Source organism: Humulus lupulus, chromosome 1, assembly GCF_963169125.1.
Source record: "Humulus lupulus chromosome 1, drHumLupu1.1, whole genome shotgun sequence".
Classification (NCBI taxonomy): Eukaryota; Viridiplantae; Streptophyta; class Magnoliopsida; order Rosales; family Cannabaceae; genus Humulus; species Humulus lupulus.
Genome location: NC_084793.1, coordinates 181,267,486 through 181,290,329, shown reverse-complemented (window position 1 = coordinate 181,290,329; position 22,844 = coordinate 181,267,486). Strand labels below are relative to the sequence as shown.

The window sequence follows — 22,844 nt, the reverse complement described above, 5'->3', positions numbered from 1 at the left end:
TCAAAGTTCATGAATTCAAACTGCCAACATTTTCCAAATTTGCACCAATTTCACAAAATATACATAACTCTCATAATACAAAACATTTTTGAGTGTTTCAAAAATATAAAGTCAAGTAATCTTCCTATAAAATAGATTAATGGAGTTTATTTTCATGAAATAAGTCGTTTTGGCATTAATTTCTTGACTCTTTGGAAGTCAAGACCAAAATTTGGCAGAAAGCATATTTTCACATAACCTATTGGAACTTTGGATTCCAAGCTAAAATCCACCACCGTAGCCATGGATGCATCATCCATCCACATTAAACACATTATTACATGCCAAAAAAAATATCAAACAAAAAAAATAGCACATGCAAGTCAGATCATAAGACAAAACCAAACTTTAATACAACACAAGATTTTTACCTCTCCTTAGTGCAAACTTAGTGTTCGGAGCTCTATAGGTTTCAGACCCCATTCCCGTAGCTCACAATACTTCAAACTCTTCTAAAAATATCACTAGGATCAGATTATGTTAATTTTAGAGAGAGAGAGGAAGAGAGAAAAGGAAATGATGATCACCTTTTGCAATAATTTTGGTTTTGTTTGACTAAGTGTGGAAGAAGCTATTACCACATGCATGATTTGACAACTCCAAGCACTCTAAACTCTACATGGTCGGCCACCTTTCCTACTTACCCCATTTTTTTATTTCAAAATAATTGTTAAAAACTACACCTAAAACCATTTACCATAAGTGGTATTTACCCACTTTGTCACCCTCACAACAATTGACTCTAAATTAAAATTATACTTGGAGTACATAATTAAAATATGTGTGACACTAAGTTTTAGCTAACAAATCACTTGAATTTAATTATTCTAGAATTCATTAGTGGTATATTATTTCATCCATTAATTCCCACTATTTAGCTTAGTAAGCATTTTCTCTCTAAAATGCAAATTAAAATTCTTTTCCAAGAATTTCGTTAAATTAAAACTATAAGTAATTTTATCGAATACGCCTATGCCCAAAATAATTGTTTCCATAAATATTTGTGGATGCCAAAAATCCTTCAAGGAAAAAAGGTCTGACCCCCTGTTGAAATAAATGGCTAAGGGTCACTTAGCCATTCCATTGGGCTCACACCTAGAGGTCTCACAAGACCACAATCTAGGAAGCACTCCCAAGTGCCCCACGAGGTCCCTACCTAGCTGAAGACCCAAGCGCCTCGCGCCCAAAAGGGGCGCGTCTCGTACGCTCAGTGCCTTGCGCGCCCAGGAGGGGAGCGTCTCGCAGGCCTGGTGCCCACCGCATCCAATTCCTCGCGTGTCGTGCGCCTTGTGCACCCAGCTCCTCGCTCGCCCCAGAGCCTTACGTGCCTCGCACGCCCCTCTCCACCTTGCCTCATGTCTTCGCAAGGCCATCACACCCCACGCCTAGCCACGCGCTTCGCGCACCACCTCCGCACCTGTAGAGTCCAAGAACTTTACTTAGCTAATTATTTAGTAGTATTATAGTATGTATAGTATTATCTTTGTTACTGTGGATTTTTGGCTCAGACCGGGAATTATTTGGACACTCATAGTAGTACTTATAGATTTTCTAAGTTTAACCTATAGTTTAAGAATATTAATTTTAACCTAAGGTTGATTAATATGACTGATATTAAGGATTATATTTATTATACTATAAGGTTTAGATATCAACCAATAGGATTTTAAGCACATGTTATGAATGGTAATTAAGGATTAAGTATTTTTGAGGATTAAATTAAATAAGGGTAAAGTTTGAATGTTATAGGGTCAGTCAGCAGCTTTGAATACGTTGAAGGCTTAGTCAAGGCTGTTTACTCCATTCAAACTTAGCTAAAAATGTGTAATTTCGTGTTTAAATATTAAGCGTGTGCCGATATATCGCAGCTATAGGGGGTGATATATCGCAGCACGTAGATACGGAAAACACGAATTGATGCACGGTCGCCTCGGGAACAATGGTCCAGGCGATATATCGCCTATAGGGGGCAATATATCGCCTCCTCCAGCATAAATTCAAACACTTTTGAATTCATTTCCTTTCAGCCATTCAAACTCCTTCAACAGTCCAGCATCTTTTGAACGAGTCTTCAGCCTCTGCTGAACGATTATTCAAATGATTTTCACTTAAAAAGCCATTATTTTTATTCAAGTAAAATCAAGATACTTTCATTCCCAAACTCTATAAATAGGACCTAGTACCCAGCCATTATTCACCTTTTACTCTAAGTTCTGAAGCTGCTAGTGCTAAGTGAGTGTGAGAGTGTAAACACCTGGTTTGGGAAAATCATAAGCTTAAACATCATAATCTTATCAAACACTTTGGGAAGTGAGGTTCGTTAGTATTTCGGTTGTGGTTAGATTGGTCTTGCAAGTCTTTGAGGTAAACCCGAAACTCTTTTTCATTTGTTTCATGTTATTTTCTTTCTCAAAGCCTTCTACTCAGTCCCCTAACCTCATTCTTATCTTGGTTAGGGAATCCAAGTTCTTAAGCACATAAGTTGTGGAAAGCATATTTCTCAATGGTTTAGTCTTCCTATTCATTTTCATTTCTTCTTCTTAAGACTCACTCTTTCTCATATGGTTTTAGGAGTGTTCCAAAAGTCCCAACTCAGTCCATTATATTCCAGTAACTTTGGTAAGGAAAATAGGATAGAATCTATATGTTCATTGCTTATGTTATCTTATGTGTTATGTTATGTTATATGATATGTTATGAATATGTTATGAATGTGTATGTTTGTAGGCTTGGGCTTATGCCCTATTTGACTAACGAGACCCCAAAAAGATTATGGGTATATGCCTACTTAGCTAGTAGGACCCCATTAATCTCATGGGCATAAGCTTGTTTAGTCTATGGGACCCCAAGTAATAATGGCCATTATAATAAGTGTATGTATTAAAGTGTTATGATATGTCGTTACGTTTATTATGAAATTTATGTTTATGACTATGTGTTAGATTTTCCTTGCTGGGCATTAGGCTCATTCCTTTCTGTTTTATGTGCAGGAAAATAAGCTTTAGAGGCGGTAAGATTCATGACGCTTAGAGGATGTGTATCGATGGTGAATGGAGTCAAGGGGCCGAGCGTTATTCGATTCGAGGATGTAGTCTCGTTTTACCTTCTTATGGTTTTACATGTATTTTCCGCAAATTCTTATGTAATTCTTTTCATTTAAATCATGTTTTGTTTTTAAAGACAATGGGATCCCATATCCTTCTTAGTATTTATTTGTAAGTAACTCTTATTTTACAAGTTACTCAATAAAATTATGGTATTTTCGTAAAAATGTAAGTTTATGTATAGTTTCGTTAATGGTCCAAAAAGTCTAGATTAGTGGGTCATTACAGCACCTAGCTCTTTATGAGGGGGCAACCTTCACAAATGCACTTGCGCCTAGACATGAGCCTCGCATGCACTAATAACTTCCCTTAAGCCTCTTGGAAGCATGTGCCTTGATGAGGAGACCCTTTCTATTTTGGGGTAGGCGCCACCAGCAAGATGCACCTCATGTATATGTCCCAATGGAAACCCCAAGTATCCTTACTTAGCCAACTATTGAGAAGCTCGGGACATAGATGCACCCAAGAAGAGTGATAGTGTGAATGGAATTCACGTACAGGTATGGGAGGTACAAACAAGACAAAGGGAACCAAGATACGCGTACAACACCTGTACCCTACAAGTAGTTGCAAAACAAGAATGGTATATGGCAAGGACTCCACCAACACGCCTCTAATGTTCATACCGGACAAGTGGTGGAGGTACGACATGGTACAAGACCATGAGCATTTTTGCAGGCCTCTAACCATGTACCAGAGATGACACCACGACCATATGCACCACTATTACCTACGCCACCACATTGACGGTGTACCCATGTACTATCTAGTCCCTCGAGACCACAATGTATCAAGAGCCATTAGAACTCCACTATAAATAGATCCTCACCCCTCAAACAAAGGGGTTGGAAAATTCATTGTATACTCAGGCTATTAAGCAATATACGAGTATTTACTCCGTTGTTGTTATGTACTTAGTTTTCCTCAAGTTCATTCTAAGTTCTTTTCTTACTAAGCTTTGAGTTTTTCGACCTAACATCGTTGATGAGTTCTCACTGTCAACATTATTGATTTTCCACTTAATTACCCGAGAATTTATCCGATTAAGGTCTTCGATTTGGTCTGAGACCGAAAGTCTTGGTTTGACCACAAACCACACTTTTTCACACATTGGCTAACACTGACAACATAAAATATGATTCCCAATTATATATATTATTTATCAAATAATATTCTTTACAGAGTTTCAATATCCTGACCTGGCTCCTCGTAGGTACCCGAAAAGTGGGGCGTTACAAAATGGATGTCAAGACGACGTTTCTAAATGGTAACATCGATGAGGAGGTTTACATGGAACAATTGGAAGTATTTGTTCTAACAGGAAATGAACATAAGGTGTATAGACTTCTTAAATTATTAAATGGTTTAAAATAATCACTGAAACAATGGCATGAGAAGTTTGATGGAGCCATTGTCACATATGAGTTTAGATATAATAGTGTAGACAAGTGCTTATATTATAAGACTTGGATGTGGCTATGAATTAACTCTATGAATATGCATGGATTTTCTTATTGTATTGTCTATGAGATTGTGAATGGTTGACTATGTGCCTGAGCTTATATTATATTTATGAATGTTGGGTTAAGGATGAAATCTGTGTTTCTGTGATTATGAGTGATTGTTATGACTAAGATGAATTATGTTATTTGATATGCTGTAAGTCAATTTTTGACTTATGTGGTCACTATATGAATTAACTAGTGTATGAGTTGCTAGTAATAAGACTTTACACTAGTGAGAGAAGTCTCATTTAGAGACAATGACTAGGGGTGCTTATGCTCCACTGAGATATTATTTAGTCTGGTTCAATTCTGTGACATTTGACCAGGGGATAAGCATGCTGGTAAAACTTAGGAATCTTGATGATCCTAGGGGGTGCTTATCCTCCATTTGAGAGATTTTATGGCTCGATTCAAATCCGTGACATTTGACCAGGGGATAAGCATGCTGGTAAAACTTAGGAGTCTTGATGATCCTAGGGGGTGCTTATTCTGCATTTAAGAGATTTCATGGTCCAGTTTAAGTTTGTGACATTTGTCCAAGGGATAAGCATGTTGGTAAAAATTAGGAGTCTTGATGATCCTAGGGGGTGCTTATGCTCCATTTGAGAGATTTTACGGTTCGATTTGCTACCATGACATTTGACCAGGACATAAGTACGCTAGTAAAACCTAGGAGTCTCAATGAGCCAGTATGAATTCACTTACACCTATGATAGTATTAATATGCTCAAAATTTGAATGATTACCCTTGTTGGGGATTTGTGACTGAAATACTAGTGTTGAGACTCGAATCTCCACTACTGATTTTATAGGCATGTTTTAGAGGCACCTGTTAGCCCCAAATTATTTGGTAACTCCCAAATTGGCTTCTAGGGTTAGCTTTGGTTTATGGTCAATTACCTTGCAGCTTAATATTAGTATTGATTGTTATCACTACTAAAAAATTGACGTGGTACAACAGTTTTAAACTGTGGTAAGAAAGTTCATACAACAGTTCTAATATTGTTGTACCATTCAGTATAGTGTCATGTACTAGCAGGAGACAACAGTTCAAATAAAATTGTCGTCTCATGTACCACAAGGGATGACAGTTGTTGTGCAAATGTCGTCTCCTGCAGTACATGATACAACAGTTTTGTAATGTCCCGACTAATTCTGGACCTCGGACCATTAAAAACTATTATACATAACTACTAGTTTGGGATACATACATAAGAAATAACATAACTTTATTTAAAACCCAAAATATTGTACAAAATACAAAATAAAGTATGGGTGCCCTTTGTTTACATAAAACATAAAAACATAAACTTTAATCAATTGTTTAAATACTAAGTGCGGAAATACATAAAACATAAATTAAAAGACTTGAAAACAACATCATCCTCGATCTTCCAGCCGTCCATTCAATCAGTCCATCCCTAATACACATGCCAAGCTGCCACGAATCCGACCCGCCTTCCAAGTTTATTTTCCTACACCATCTAAAAAGAAAGGGATGAGTCTAATACCCAGCAAAGAAAATCTACTAAAAACATATATGTCATAAATCATAAACATAAGACTATATCATAAAGCATATACTATAAAACATATGACGTAAAAACGTATATCATATAGAACTACAATATTAATGGTCATTAACTCATTAACGTGGTATGTGATAAAACCATCTAGGTCCTCGGTCTACTAATCGAGATAGGTTAGATCACAACTATAGTATATGATAACCTAACTAGGTCATCTGTCTACTAATCGAGGTAGGGTAAATCATAACTCTAATCCACGAAAATGATAAAAAAAATTCTTGGGGTTTGCTATCTAAGCAAATCATATGCCCAAGTGGCTACAAAACATATCATATCACATATCAGATCATAGCATAAAACATATCATTAAACACATATAATCTAACCTATTTTCCTTACCAAAAACCGAGATATGGAGACAAGAATGGGATTGGAACACTCATAAAACCAACAGTACAAACCATGAGTTTCTAAAGAAAATGGATGAAAATGAGAACTAAACCACTAAGATAGAAACTTACCGAAAAACCTAAATGTTTCAAGGAACTTAAACACCTAACCAAAAGTCATAACAATGAGTTAGGATCTGAAAGAAAATGGAAGAAAATAAAAGAACTATGATGGCTTAAACCTGAGGATAAGAATACCTTGAATGGACTAGAACTCCAATCTACATGTCGATACCAAAAAGTCACTCTATCTTACTTCCCAGGTGTTTAGAAAAGCTTAGATTGGAAAAGCTTTTATCCCAAACCCCAAGTGTTTTCTCTTTAGAGTAATCTTTGTAGCTTGGATGCTCTGAAGAATGATTGAATGATGAGTGAAATGGCTGAGTACTAGGTCCTATTTATAGAGTGAAACTAACCCCTTTTAAATTGAATAAATAAATGAATATAAAATGAAAAAGATTTGAATTTTCATTCAACAGATGCCCAGAACTCGGTCAAAATCACTCAAGAGCAAGTCAAAGTGGTTAAAAGCTCTTTCTAATTTAAATCCACAAATATTTCAAAAAGGGCTCCAGGAGCTGATATATTGCCTACCCTAGGCGATATATCGCTTGGACCTATGCCTCGAACTTTCAAAAATTCGTTCGTACGAAGTCGACGTGTTTTTCGTATCCCCCGTAGGCGATATATCGACCCCTATAGCTGCAATATATCGGCATACATTGATATATCAAACACATTTTTGCACTCTTTCAGCATATTTGAAAATGATTAAACATTTTTGACTGAGTAAAATGTAATCCTAACAGCTGCTGGAAGATTCTAGAGCTTCTAGATCTTTCTTTTATTACATTATTCATCCAAAATTCTTAAATCCTTAATAAACATGCTTGTGACAAGTGTCATGCTCGTAATAATTGTATCTAAACTTTAGGTTATAATAAATAATATTTCTTGGAATCAAACATTATGTTATAATTAATATTTCTAAACTGTTTCTATGAGTTTCCAGCTAAATCCCGGCTTGAACCAATATCCACGAAAACTGAGTACTACTACTGCTATCTACTATTGCTGCTGCTGCTGCAGTAGTAATAGTAGTAGTAGCTAAGTAAAATTATGAGACACTACAAGTTTATGGACAACTGTGGTAACATGACACAATAGTTTTTAAGCAACAGTCGTGCCATATGGTACACGAGAGAACATAATATAGTGAATTGATGTACAAGTTCATGGACAATAGTGGTAACATGACACAACAGTTTTTAAGCAGCAGTCGTGCCATATGGTACACGAGAGAACATAATGTAGTGAATTGATGTACCATACATAGAAAATGGGAATTCATTTCCCTATTTTAAACTACTACATTAATCCATGGAATAGATCTAAAATCAATGAATATAATTAAAAAATATTCCTCATATAAAAATTCTACACAGATTATAATCATAGTTTATTAATAAAAATGTGTTTTACATATTTGTAAGACATAAAATTAAACCTATTGCATTAAATAATAAAATAAAAATTATAAAAATAAGAAAAAAAAGAATATAATAGAGATTTTTAATCTCATTTTATTTGAATTATAAATTCAATTCAAGTCTAAAATCCAAATCCTCAAATATCACTAACATACACGTCAAAACTCAAACTCATTAAAATTTGGTCTTGATCTGAATTTCGTGTTGCTCTCGTCCCCACAATGATGTTCAGTCATAGTATTTTTTTAATAAGTAAGGGCACCAATCTGAAATCACATTCAGGTATATAAGCAACCATCGCATTAAAATCTCTATAAATGACTCAATATAATCAACCATTATAGTCAAATTTACATATGCTCTGTTACATAGAATCGATAAAATACATTTGTTGCCTAGTAATAATAGAAAAAAATAGCATAATCCAAGTGTATATGTGATACATAAACTGAACTTAATATAGCATCTCTCTCAAGAATTCTAACTCATGAAATAAACAAATTTATAAACATAAGTTTGGGCCCTATATTACTGCTCTGCTACAAGAATATAGAAACAAAAATGAGAACTATATGTTGTTTAATGTCATAGACCAATGCAAGAATTGCTTCCTGACTTTGATCAAATACAAAGTTATAAGTAATTTTTCTGACACTATGGCTCTGGTGGCAAGGCTTATAAAAGCTCTTTTGGGGGCTTTTGACATCTAAAAGCTATTTTGTAGTTAGTTGGATTTTCTAAGCACTTTAGCTTTTTAGTTTAAAAAGCTCTTCCCTAATAAGTTAATATTTGTAGCTTCCTCCAAAAGTGTTTTTAAAAAAGCTAAAGTCAAAAATAAAAACTTAGCCAATCAAGGCCTATATATCCAAGAAGCACTTGAGTTATGACAGTAAGAAGATCTAAAGGCAAAACCAAAGGACTTATAATTGAAAATAAACATAGAAAGCTAAATATATACTTTGAAGCAAGTTTGTTTGATTTATGTAAATTTCAAAACAATAAAAGTAAACTCTGAAATCAACCAACTATAGAGAATATACCTACTAACAATGAATTGAAAACATCTCCTTGGCCTGTCTAATCAAGAATTGAAAACTGAATAGCCGCAATGTGTGTGTGGGGCCTAATACAATTTACAAAGTACAAAGTACAATTATATAGACATTGAACACAGTATCTTATCATCCACTATGTAACACAGAAGTCTCATACCAATATTAATAATTAAACATATCATCCACTATCCAACAAACCAATCCCAAAGCATGCATAACAAAACATTATTCTTTATGTATGTATATAAACACACCAATTTATACAGTTTCAAAGATTCAAAAACATATTAATAACACTAAAATATAACAATCCTAACCACATAAAATAAGTTTCCAATTCAATATTGAATTAATAAATAGAAATAGAACACTAGCAACCTCAAGGGGTAGCTCGAGTGGTAAGGGCGGTACTTAGGATCTCACCCATCCTAGGTTCGATTCCCCACGGAAGCAATTAAATACCTTCTTGGGGCCACTGGGGCAGTCTCCGATTGAAAGCGCCAGGGCCTCGAGGGATTAGTGGGGGTGGGGCCCCTGATACCCTCGGTTACCAAAAATAAATAAATAAATAGAACACTAGCAGAGCTTCCTAATGATAACCAAACACCCAAAAATATATAATTCCCCACTTTGGAATTTCATCAAACATTGAGAATGCATGGTTGATACAAAAATCAGAGGTATTTATATCAAGCATATCGCAATATAACGGAACACACGTAATAGCCAAATCAGAGTTTACATTTGATACATATATAATACCCAAAACAGATTTTACATGTAATACATATAACAAACCCAAATCACTAACCTTTTTTCATCATCCCCATCACACCCTTGAAGAGCCCAATGTCTCTGCCGCACACAAGAGCTGGCCATTGTCCCATTGCAACCATGAACCACCCATCATCACACTATTGCACCAACAAACCAGCCCTACCGAACCCAAAAATCACTAAATTTTGACTTGCAAAAACAAAAATTTCACAACTGTTTTATATTATTTTTTTTAATATTGTAATAAATAAAAGTTCCATTCCACAAAATAGTGCTCTCAAAGTCCTAAAAACTTGATATACATAGACCTCACAAAATCATACAGAACAAACACTTCTTGGATTTAAATACACATATCTATGAGCTGAACTAAAACTAAAAATAACATTACTGAAACCAGGCAAGCAGGCAAAAGACAAACTTAAAACTAAGAACAAACTTTAGTAGAGAGCATGAAGAAAATCATATTTATAACATAAACAAAAAAAAATGCAGGTCAAGAAAATCCACCATTATGTTAGTATCATCATTTATGTTTCAAACACATAAACCTATTAACAAGTAGCAGACTAAAAAATAAATAAGAATCATACAAGTTACAAAGATTCAAATCATACAAGTTATTGATTTAGAAAGGATATAGAACCCACAATTTTTTTTTTATCAAATCAAAGAAAGAAAATAAAATATTGATTAGAAACTATATAAAAAATAATCAGACTATGAATGGTTTCTAGTTTCTAGAATTGAAAGTTTATTTATAAAAAAAAGAACACAAAAATCCAAATCAAAATAAACAAATTCATTTGAGGTTCAAACACGTAAAACTACAAATTCAGATTAAATATCAATAGCCAAAGCTAATATATATCAATCACCCAGACTTGTAAACCAAAGGCACACATTTAGATTAGATTCAAACACATAAAGTAAAATTATAAAAAAAAAAAGATTAAACCAAGTGTACACTTGGGGTGCTTCCAGAATCAAAGCCATCCACAAAAAGGAAAAAAAAAACTTATAGAGAGAGGCAATAATTCCAGTTGAACACTATTTCCAACAAAAACAGAAGAAAAAAATCGCAATCCAAAACTACATTTATTGAGATATTTCATTCAAATTAAATTAATAAACAAAATATGAATACGTAAACAATAAAAGATTGTTTAAACAAAAGTATCTTATATTGTGTAATTTAGAGAACGAAACCCAAACTTAGATTGAACGAAGATATGCAGACACATTTCAAAAAAAAATTCCTAAAAATATTGTTTCTTAAAAATTAATTGAACAAATATTGTTTAGTCTTCATGGATCCATTAGCTACAACCCATTAGTTAGATATTTGTTAATAATTTATAACAGTCTTTGAATTTGACATTAATGAGGAACAAAATATTTATCTTGTATTTTTTATTCATGGAATGGAAACACATAAATCTTCCCAAACAAATAAGCAAAGCAATCCAGAGCAATCTGATTCTTCACATGAGAAAAGTAATAAAAAAGAAGCACCCAAAATCACAAAGCCAACATAGACATTTTAAGAGTGTTTTGTAAAAATGACCTAAATGGAAACTTTTATTAGGCAAATAGCTTTTCAAAAAAATTTATTAGCAAAATGGCCTTTTTTTTAATTAACAAAATATCTTAATTAAAACTCATTTAATTAACATTAATGTATATTTTTTGGCTGAATCCTCCTGAACTAGATTGAAAATAAAAAAGAAACCCTAGGAAAGAGAAATCCCCATGCACTCTTGAACGTGAGTGTCTGATTCTCCTTTCCTCATTTATTGTAAAGGTTAGTACTTTACTTGAATCTCAGTTTTTACAATTGGGTATTCATTATTTCAAGTTATATAACTATATTTAGCATAAATATACCTTTTTCTGCTGAGAAAAATGAAATGCTAGTGTAAAAATAGGTCCAACTCGAGGTTGAAGACAACCTGGTAATATGCGACCCTGCGTGACAGTCTCTTAGTGCAATTTTCAGCAGTGACCAAATTGCACTAAGCGACCCTGTGCGACCCATATGGGTCGCACAGGGTCGCTTAGTGCAATTTTCAGTAGTGACCAAATTGCACTAAGCGACCCTGTGCGACCCATATGGGTCTCACGGGATCTCTTAGTGCAATTTTCAGCAGTGACCAAATTGCACTAAGCGACCATATTTGATTCATAAGGTCGCATGGGGTCTCTTAGGGTCGTTTTGTATGTTTTAAAATGAACTTGTATGGCTTTAAAGTAATTATAAGCTAATTGATATGTTATTTTTATTTTATACTTGTTAATTTAAATATTTAACTTTATGACAGATATGGATTATGCCTTTATTTGCGTGGACTATAATGGTGAGTGGAAGATTGTAGATAAACGCATTTGGGAATGGTTTGGTACTGGTTGAAACAAGGGATTTTTGGTTGATAGAAGCATAAAGTTTCATCATTTAGTGGATAAAGTCTACGAAAAAATAGGTGTTGATCGAAATTTGTATGAAATTGAAATTACTCATAAGTTAGTTAGTGAAACATTTAGTAAGATGGCACCAACTCAGGTTTGTAATGATTCTGATGTTGAGGATCTTATGATATTCTACAAAGATAAAGACGCGATTCCTCTTTGATGATGATGAGTTTTGTTGTGATGATAGTGGTTTTGATAGAGGAAGCTTTTATGATAACTATTTTGGTTGTCATATAATTGAACAAGTTTCAAATGAAGATCTAGTGCAAAACAATGGAGACATCATTGGTTCCGATCCAACACCAAATGATATAGTACACGAGGGAGGTGACAATGTACTCGAGGAATGTGATAAATTAGTTGAAGAAAATAACAATGTAACAGAAGGTAGTCACAATGTAGTCGAGAGCGACCAAATCATCCCTTATCAAAATTTTGATATTGGAGAATTTACCAGAGAAGCAAGTCAAAATAGTGGGAGACACGATGGATCTGATTTAAATGTGGGTCGACACTTTGCAAGTAAGGATGAATTGAGTTATTATCTTAGTGTCATTTCCATTAATGGGAGATTTGAAATGAGAACAATAAAATCAAACAAGTCATTGAAGGAAGTTCGTTGTATTAGTGAAAATTGCTTATGGCGAGTACGTGCTACAAAGATGAAAGATTCAGAATTCTTTGTCATTCGACAATACCATGGTCTTCACACTTGCTCATTGATGAACCGAAATGCCAATCATAGACAAGCATCCAGTCGTGTTATTGGTGCTCGTGTCCAGGGACACTTCAAGAACAGTAAGGATCCACTCAACCCTAGAAGCCTCGCGGGATTCATGCGCGAGGAAATGAAAGTTCAAGTCAGTTATTGGAAGGCTTGGAAAGGAAAACAATGGGCTCAAAATCTGATTAGAGGAATAGCAAAAGAAAATTTTCCTTGCTCCCTTCGTATTGTCATATTTTGAAGCAGGTAAATCCAGGCACAGTTACCCACATTGAACTTGATTCAGAAAATATGTTCAAGTACTTTTTTATGGCATTGGGAGTGGATATAAGAGGGTTCACCTACATGAGGAAAGTAATTGGTATAGATGCGGCTTGGATCAAAACTAAGCATAAGGGTGTGTTATTAGTAGCAACTACACAAGATAGTGAATATCATACTTACCCCATTGCATGGGGTTTGGTTGATAGTGAGAATAACGCTTCATTGACATGGTTCTTAGAGAAGTTGAAGGAGTTGATACCTGATAGCTCAGACTTGTGTTTTATTTTTGATAGACATCAAAGTATCAAACATGCAATGTGTCATGTTTATGTTATGGCTTCTCATGGGGCATGCTATTGGCATGTAAAGCAAAATATAAAACATCGTTTCATAAGCGCTGCTTCGACTAAATTGTACAAGAAAGCTGCAATTGCATACCGTATTGAAGAGTTTAATAAACATTTTGACCATATTCGCAAAATATATCCACGTGTTGCTAAGTATCTTGAGAATGATGTCAAGTTCAAAAAGTGGTCGAGAGCACATTTTGGTGGTAATCGGTATGAAGTTATGACCACTAACATAGTTGAGACTGTGAATAATTTGATGTGAAAGGCAAGAGAGTATCCAATTATTGCTATGATCAATTTTATCATAAGCACCATGGGACAGTGGTTCCTTTCTCGTCGTCGAGAAGCATATGCTGTGACAACTCCATTGACACCGAAGAGAGAGGAAATCTTAAGAAAAAGATGGGATGAAGTTGGTTCATTGATAACACTCCAATTAAATGAGAATGAGTACAATGTAATGTGCGGAGAATTTGATGCAATAGTGAATTTAAGGTCAAAAAGTTGTACGTGCAAAATTTTTGATATCGAGAAGCTTCCATGTGTTCATGCCATAGCAGCAGCAGGAAAGTCCCAACCTCAAAATACTGGGGAACTTATATATTCGATGTGTTCAAAATTCTACACTTCGGAATATTGGTTGTTAGCATATGCTGAAATGATATATCATGTTCCTCCAAACTCACAGTGGACCAACATTCCTGAAGATGTTACTGCAATACAAGTGATAGCACCACCTGAAGACAAGACTAAAGGGCGACCAAAAATCAACCGCATACCTTCCCAAGGTGAAGTTTCTAAGAGACAATATAATTGTGGGGCATGTGGGCAATCAGGACATAATGCGCAGAAGTGTCCAAGTCGTCATGCGCCATCAGATGTTAGAAGCACAACTAATATGTGATTTATTATTGTATAGTTTTGTAAACACTATGTTCACATTTTCTTCTTTTAATCTATGTAAACTCTGTTGAGATTTATCTTTCTTTTAATCTATGTAAACTCTGTTGAAATTTATCTTTCTTTTAATCTATATAATCCAATGCGGCCCTTAGGGTCTCTTAATGCAATTTTAGGGTCTCTTAGTGCAATTTTAGAGTATCTTATAAATTATGTGTAAATTCTTCAATGCGACCCTTAGGGTCTCTTAGTGCAATTTTAGGGTCTCTTAGTGCAATTTTAGGGTCTCTTATAAATTAGGTGTAAATGCTTCAATGCGACCCTTAGGGTCTCTTAGTGCAATTTTAGGGTCTCTTAGTGCAATTTTAGGGTCTCTTAGTGCAATTTTTGGGTCTCTTATAAATTATGTGTAAATTCTTCAATGCGACCCTTAAGGTCTCTTAGTGCAATTTGAGGGTGTTCTGTAAGTGATGTCTATAATCAATCAATTTTCAGCAGTGACCAAATTGCACTAAGCGACCCTATGCGAGGGTCGCACAAGGTCGCTTAGTGCAATTTTCAACAGTGACCAAATTGCACTAAGCGACCCTGTGCGACCCATATGGGTCTCACGGGGTTTCTTAGTGTAATTTTCAGCAATGACCAAATTGCACTAAGCGACCCTATTTGATTCATATATGTGTAATTTTCAGCAATGACCAAATTGCACTAAGTTTCAAATTATGTGTAAATTCTTCAATGCGACCCTTAAGGTCTCTTAGTGCAATTTTAGGGTCTCTTAGTGCAATTTTAGGGTCTCTTATAAATTAGGTGTAAATGCTTCAATGCGACCCTTATGGTCTCTTAGTGCAATTTTAGGGTCTCTTAGTGCAATTTTAGGGTCTATTATAAATTAGGTGTAAATGCTTCAATGCGACCCTTAGGGTCTCTTAGTGAAATTTTAGGGTCTCTTATAAATTAGGTGTAAATTCTTCAATGCGGCCCTTAGGGTCTCTTAGTGCAATTTTAGGGTCTCTTATAAATTAGGTGTAAATTCTTCAATGCGACCCTTAGGGTCTCTTAGTGCAATTTTAGCGTCTCTTATAAATTAGGTGTAAATGCTTCAATGCGACCCTTAGGGTCTCTTAGTGCAATTTTAGAGTCTCTTATAAATTAGGTGTAAATTCTTCAATGCGACCCTTAGGGTCTCTTAGTGCAATTTTAGGGTCTCTTAGTGCAATTTTAAGGTCTCTTATAAATTAGGTGTAAATGCTTCAATGCGACCCTTAGGGTCTCTTAGTGCAATTTTTGGGTCTCTTATAAATTATGTGTAAATTCTTCAATGCGACCCTTAGGGTCTCTTAGTGCAATTTTAGGGTCTCTTATAAATTAGGTGTAAATTCTTCAATGCGACCCTTAGGGTCTCTTAGTGCAATTTTAGGGTCTCTTATAAATTAGATGTAAATTCTTCAATGCGACCCTTAGGGTCTCTTAGTGCAATTTTAGGGTCTCTTATAAATTAGGTGTAAATGCTTCAATGCGACCCTTAGGGTCTCTTAGTGCAATTTTTGGGTCTCTTATAAATTATGTGTAAATTCTTCAATGCGACCCTTAAGGTCTCTTAGTGCAATTTTAGGTATAAATCCTTCAATGCAACCCTCGGGGTCTCTTAGTGCAATTTGAGGGTCTTCTGTAAGTGATTCTATAATCAATCAATTTTCAGCAGTGACCAAATTGCACTAAGCGACCCTATGCGACCTATATGGGTCGCACAGGGTCGCTTAGTGGAATTTGGTCATTGCTGAAAATTGCACTAAGCGACCCTGTGCGACCCATAGCAGTGACCAAATTGCACTAAGCGACCATGTGCGACCCATATGAGGCGCATAGGGTCGCTTAGTGCAATTTTCAGCAGTGACCAAATTGCACTAAGCGACCTTGTGCGACCCATATGGGTCTCACGGGGTCTCTTAGTGAAATTTTCAACAGTGACCAATCAATTATATTATAAAAGTGATTTAATCAATCAATTATATCATTAATGTTTGATCATTTAATAATATTGTATAAGAGATACATAACACCAAAAGCGAATGTTCGTAACAAAAAAAACAACATATCTAACTAGGGATTTGCATTACCTACATATAATTGAACTGCATATGCTTGTCTAAAAGTATCTATGTTGTCGTCGTTTAGCAACGTTCTAGCTAACTCGTTGCACTTACCAGCAATGTGCATTTCTATTGTCTTCAGCATGAATATACCACAATCTCCCCTATGAAAGACAAGGTTAACTATATTAGTATTATCTTTAAAAGTTGACTCATACATGTAAATTTAAATGAAACTTACATTCTATTGCTTTGAGGAACAGTATCTGCGGGGGCAACTTCTATCTTCATGAAGTACATACACTGAGCACGAAATTCATTAAAATGACCACTATCACGAAGTAATAGCGGAAAATATTCGGCAAGTGGTTGCACTGATCTTTCCATTGCTTCTATGGAGATCCAATAGTCTGGATTGGAGTTATAAATCCATATTGTCCACATTCTAATGTCTACTACCAATGCCATCCCATGTTTGTTATTATTGGTCCATGGCACACAGAAGTAATTCACTTTGGACCAAACTCTCCCTCTAATGGGTCTGATTGCATCAACAAATGACATTAGATGTGGATATTTTTTGTATACTACGGTGCTAGTCTCTCGAGACTTGCAATATAACTCACGAACATATTTCCCAAACTCATCAGTAAAAATGCATCTATCTTGTGGAAAGATGTCTTGAACTTTGTCCATTCGTTTTCTAAATATATAGGTTATTTCATCCACATGCTGCCCAAAAGCATCTACTATTCAATATTAGTTAAGCTGAAAAATAAAACTAGTATTAACTAATTATTATGAAATAATTGAATGATAAAGCTTACCTCGCTATCAATATGTTGTTGCTTTCCCAACAATGTCTCAAAAAAACTTCTTTCTCGAAATAATAGGCCACAACGAATGACAGGTCTACCACATGTATCCCCATTGTACCACGTATAAAAAGCTTGCACATCCTCTTCAATAGGCAGCCTAAAAGGGTCAAAAGTAGGAGGTTCTAACTTTGAGTATCGACGTTTCTTTGGCCATGATATGAAAGGTGATAACAAGTTTCGAGCACGTTTTCTTAATCTCAATGGTCGGTCATCTCGAACTACCTGTTCTACCTCATCACCAGGTTCTTCGTTACCAACCCCTTCATAGATAATTGATGGTGGCGTCTCATAGGTATGTGCAGGTGAATGAGATGGTGTGGTGATTGCGTCTCTGGAAGGTTGTGCAGCCATATTAGTTACCTTGGGGTCACTATCTATATTATGCTCTCCTTGGGGTGTGGTGAATCTATCTTCAAAGTTTGCATGCGCATTGGAAGGTGTATCCTACAACCATTGAGTAACAAAGCATTTAACTTATAATTAAGAAATAAATAATAATCAGAAGCTAAAGTACTTGAAAAGTTACCTGTGGGTCTTCACACCCAGAAAAATGTGCATGCACAGGTCAAAGGATGTCAATCAAAACATCCAACTTTTCCATTAATGCCACATTTCTCTCTCTATTCAGAAACTCACTCTCAGAGTTGGCTGCCATGATTGCGTCATGCCTCTCTTTATTCAATCGTTCCATCTCCTCATACCTCTCTTTATTCAAACGTTCCATCTCCTCATACCTCTCTTTATTCAAACGTTCCATCTCCTCATATCTCGCTATGTGTAGTTTTTCTTGGTCAGCCATGAAACATTTTACTGATTCCAATAATTCACTATAAACATGATCAGTTGGGGCAGATTGTGAGGATGGCACAGGACGAACTAGAGTGAACTGAGGAGGTGGCATAGAAGAATCTACAAATATCTGGTTTGAAGGACCCTCTGAGGATGGTGGCTGAGGAGATGGAGGTAAGGAATCATGCGTAGAACAACTCGTATTATTGTGGGCCTCTTCTCCCACAACAATACGAGGATTATTACGCAGGATGACATTGCCGCCTAAAAATGAAGAAATCTGATCTATAATGTCATCTGCATTGTCTACATAGCTATGAAGCCTTTCATAGAACAATTGTACCTTCTCTTCCGCACTTGGAACTAGAGTAGGTCGCACAAAGAACTGGAAAACCAAATAAAGAAAAGTAAAATAAGTTAACATAGCCAAATATATTTGTGTTTTAAAAAATTCATAAGCAATTTTTATACATGGATAAATACCTCATCTTCTTCTTCTATTACTTTGGATATTCTTGCAACTGTGATATTTTGGACCTTAACATTTATATTCCAACCAATCCATCGTGGAATATGATTTCCTGGAATTCTTTGTCCAATCATTTCTCCCAATTTCGACATTGCTTCACAGATCCATATCTATAAGAATCAAAACAAAAATTGTAAGCATGAAAAACATATGATAAGCCATACTTATCAAAATTTAGATACACAATTTTAGATTTTTTTACCTGAAATATCCAAGGACAACATATGAAGTTCCACCTGATCATATCTTTATTATGATCTTTCCGAAACTTTACACGAGTAATTTGATCTACAATCTTCTCATATACCAGCCTCCCCCAAGGATATTTATCAAATATTTCCAAATTATCCACTAGTCGTAGCCAAGATAAATCTATTGTGGTACCAACACTTGAATTTAACAGAAATGCACTTAGTAGGTAGATAAAGCATAGCTTCACTATGTCTTTCATTCTCTCCTATTTTGGTATATTATCTAGCACATTTGCTACATCCTCTATTTTTATAGACATATCCTTGAAGTACTTATTCTTTAAATTGTTGTTTGATGAAACCACATTTAGTTCTTCTGGAGTTAATTCGCCACTAGTGTATAATCCAGATACTATTGCAAACTCTTGGATAGAGAATCTCACAGGTTTGCCATTTATCAAAAACCACAACTCGTGCTTTTTTTGACAATTTATCCTCCTTGCAATTATCTGGTGCGATAAGGTCCCCCAAAACTTCCCTTTCCAAGGGAGGTCCAACAAATGACCCAACTGACTGTATTTTCTAAAAACAATCTTGTCAGTTTTTGATAACCAAGAATTTATTTTTTCAAATATTTGCATCGAAGACCTAATGGTAACTTTATATTTCGTTTGAACATTCTCATTCATAATAACACTCAGGACACAAGGAAGCTTTGTTGTCAAAATAGTTCTAGAAATCTGAAATTTTCCAAACAAACAAAATACAATGTAAATAATAAGTGCAAATATTACAAAATTGAAATAAGACCCTAAGTTGGGTTAGGTCTCTTAGTGTATATTTACATTAACAAGAAAATTGAACTAAGCGACCCTAAGAGACCCAAATGGTCGCAAAGGTCTCTTAGTGTATTTTAACATCTAAGAAGAAAATTGAACTAAGCGACCCACAAGGTCACTTATGGTCGCTTAGGGTCGCTTAGTGTATTTTAACATAAAGAATAAAATTGAACTAAGCGATCGTGAGGGTCGCTTAGTTCAATTTTATTCTTTATGTTAAAATACACTAAGCGACCCTAAGCGACCCAGGGTCGCTTAGTTCAATTTTATTCTTTATGTTAAGCGACCCTAAGCGACCCTGAGGGTCGCTTAGTTCAATTTTATTCTTTATGTTAAAATACACTAAGCGACCATAAGCGACCCTGGTTCAATTTTATTCTTTATGTTAAAATACACTAAGCGACCCTGAGGGTCGCTTAGTTCAATTTTATTCTTTTATGTCACAAAATGTATACCCTAAAAGACCCTTAACTGCACTAGGCGACTCTATGAGTTACAAATGGTCTTTTAGTGTAATTTTCAACTCAATATATTCATATAATTTTCAAAACAGTGATGAACTCTAACAATGAAAATAAACTTAAAATTATATAGAATTTTCACTTTTTTCAAATTGCACATCAATTTACTCAAAATCAAAATTATTGTAATCCATTAAACTCATAATCGTAATCATTCTAATTCATTAAAATATAATCATAATCTTACTTGTTCATTTGATGAGAACTGACAAAATGAAGTTGATTCCTCCATTGTTGCTTCCATTATATTTTCTTCAAAATAAATAGCATAAGAGAGTAAGGGAATGAGTGAAAGTGAAATTATTGTGGAAATAAGTAAAAGAAAATAAATACCAGGAAAAATCTTGTCGCCATTGAGGGTCGCCAGAGCTCGTCGCCGGCAAACTTTTGACTGTAGAATGGGGATACTGTCTTCAATGGAGAAGAAGTGACAGAGGTGTTTGAAAGAGAAAGGAGGAAGACGAATGAGGTTGCTGTTTAGGGTTTTGTTATATTGATATTAAACTTATTTTGTTTACAAATCCTGCCACATCATCATATTTTAAAAAATTAAATAACTATAAAAATTAATTAAAATAAAAAAAGCCATTTTGCAAATATCAATATCTGATATAGTCATTTCGGCAAATTCCCCACATTTTAATCAAACCAAAAAATTAAAGAAGACTAACAAGGGAGAGGCGGCAAAACCAGCATAATCATTTCTTCTCCCTCTACATCAGGAGCCTTCGTCGTCGCCTTCGCCAGCAGGAGCCTTCATCATCAACGATGGAGGCCAGAAAATCCTCCAAACTCACAGCAGCGACGGAACTTTGGGGAGCCAGTTGCGACAGAGGTCAGCGAGTGGGGAGGCGAGCTTCACGGGTTAGCGGTTTCAGGGGCCAAGGAAGCTCGTGGTGGGGTGCGTGTCATTGGGTGGTGGTCGGAGATGGCTCATCTGGTCTGGCCGATTGAGATGCGAGAGAAGAAAAGAAAGAGTATCGGGCTAGGAAGAAGAAAGAGGAGAGAGAAAGGGATTCTAGGGATTCATTTAGGGATTCTGATACAATTTTAGGATTTAGTATTATAATTTTTAACTCCCTTTTCTTATTTAATTAAATAAAATTTGATATTTAATATATTAATTTATTTATTTATCAATTATTTTATTAGTTACTCTCTTTTGTTAATTTACCACTTAATTACTAGAGTAAACTTTTTTTAAGTTAAACAAATATTTATCTAAATTTGCCACAAAATATATTTATCTAAATTATTTTTAAATCCCAAAAAACAATTAGATGGCATTTTAAACCAATTTATCACCATTAGTTAATAAAATTATACTTTTATTGAAATTAAAAATATGTTGATATTATTTCCATAAATAATATAATAATTGAGCGATCAATTTTTATTTTAAATCCCACAATTTAACATGTAAAATCTTCAAATCTTAATAAATTCCATTTATAAATTGAAAGAGTCCTTATTATTTATTCCTCAATAAATAATGATAATACGAATTACAAAAATAAAACTCTTTAAATTCTAATTATTTTTTATTTTAAAATTTTAATATCATTTATTAATTATTCCAAAGAATAATGCATAATTTGGGGCATAAAAATCTATTTATTATACCAATTTATAACTAAATCAAAACTGATTTAATTTTCATAACTTCCCCAATTAAATTATTTTTTCAATTAACTATTATTTTTTCCTTAAAATTCTTAATGTCTCTCACTTTGTAGAGCATTTTAGAAGCTATTTGGGTAGTCCAAGTTCAGCTACTGGTTGGATTGATTTATGTTGTATTGAGATGGGTACCAAGCTTTCGGTTGATCAACAACTTGTTCTTTTGAAACCCTTCTCTCATAAGGAAATTCGAGATGCTCTATTCGGTATTCCCATCACTAAGCCCCCGGAGCCTGATGGCTTTGGTTCAGGACTTTTCAAGGCTTTATGGCAGGATATTGCGGGTGAAGTATGTACAGCAGTTAGTCAGTGTTTTGAAACTGGGAATTTTCCTTCTGAGCTTCATGAAACTACTCTGTCTTTGGTCCCTAAAGTTGCTAATCCCTCTCGAGCTATAGACTATAGACCTATAGTCTGCTGTTCTACTTTATACAAATGCATTGCCAAGCTTTTGTGTTCTCGTATGACCTTAGTTCTTCCTGATCTCATTCAGCCGAACCAAGGAGCTTTTATTCGGGGTAGATCCATTGCTCATAACATTATGATATTCCAAGATCTTGTCAAGAATTATGGGAGGACCTCTACTTCGCCTAGATGTGCTATCAAGATAGACTTCAGTAAAGCTTATGATACGGTTGATTGGCAGTTTCTTGAGGATCTATTAAAGGC

General features: G+C 34.9%; 1 long non-coding RNA gene across 1 annotated transcript; it reads right to left on the bottom strand.

Moving 5' to 3' along the window:
* Positions 1–8,070: 8,070 nt before the first annotated feature.
* LOC133823421 (uncharacterized) lies at positions 8,071–21,521 on the bottom strand. The gene is made up of 3 exons (XR_009888330.1): positions 21,167–21,521; positions 9,983–10,107; positions 8,071–8,382 (listed from the first exon to the last, which is right to left on the bottom strand). It is a non-coding gene; the product is annotated as an uncharacterized LOC133823421 (long non-coding RNA).
* Positions 21,522–22,844: the final 1,323 nt, after the last annotated feature.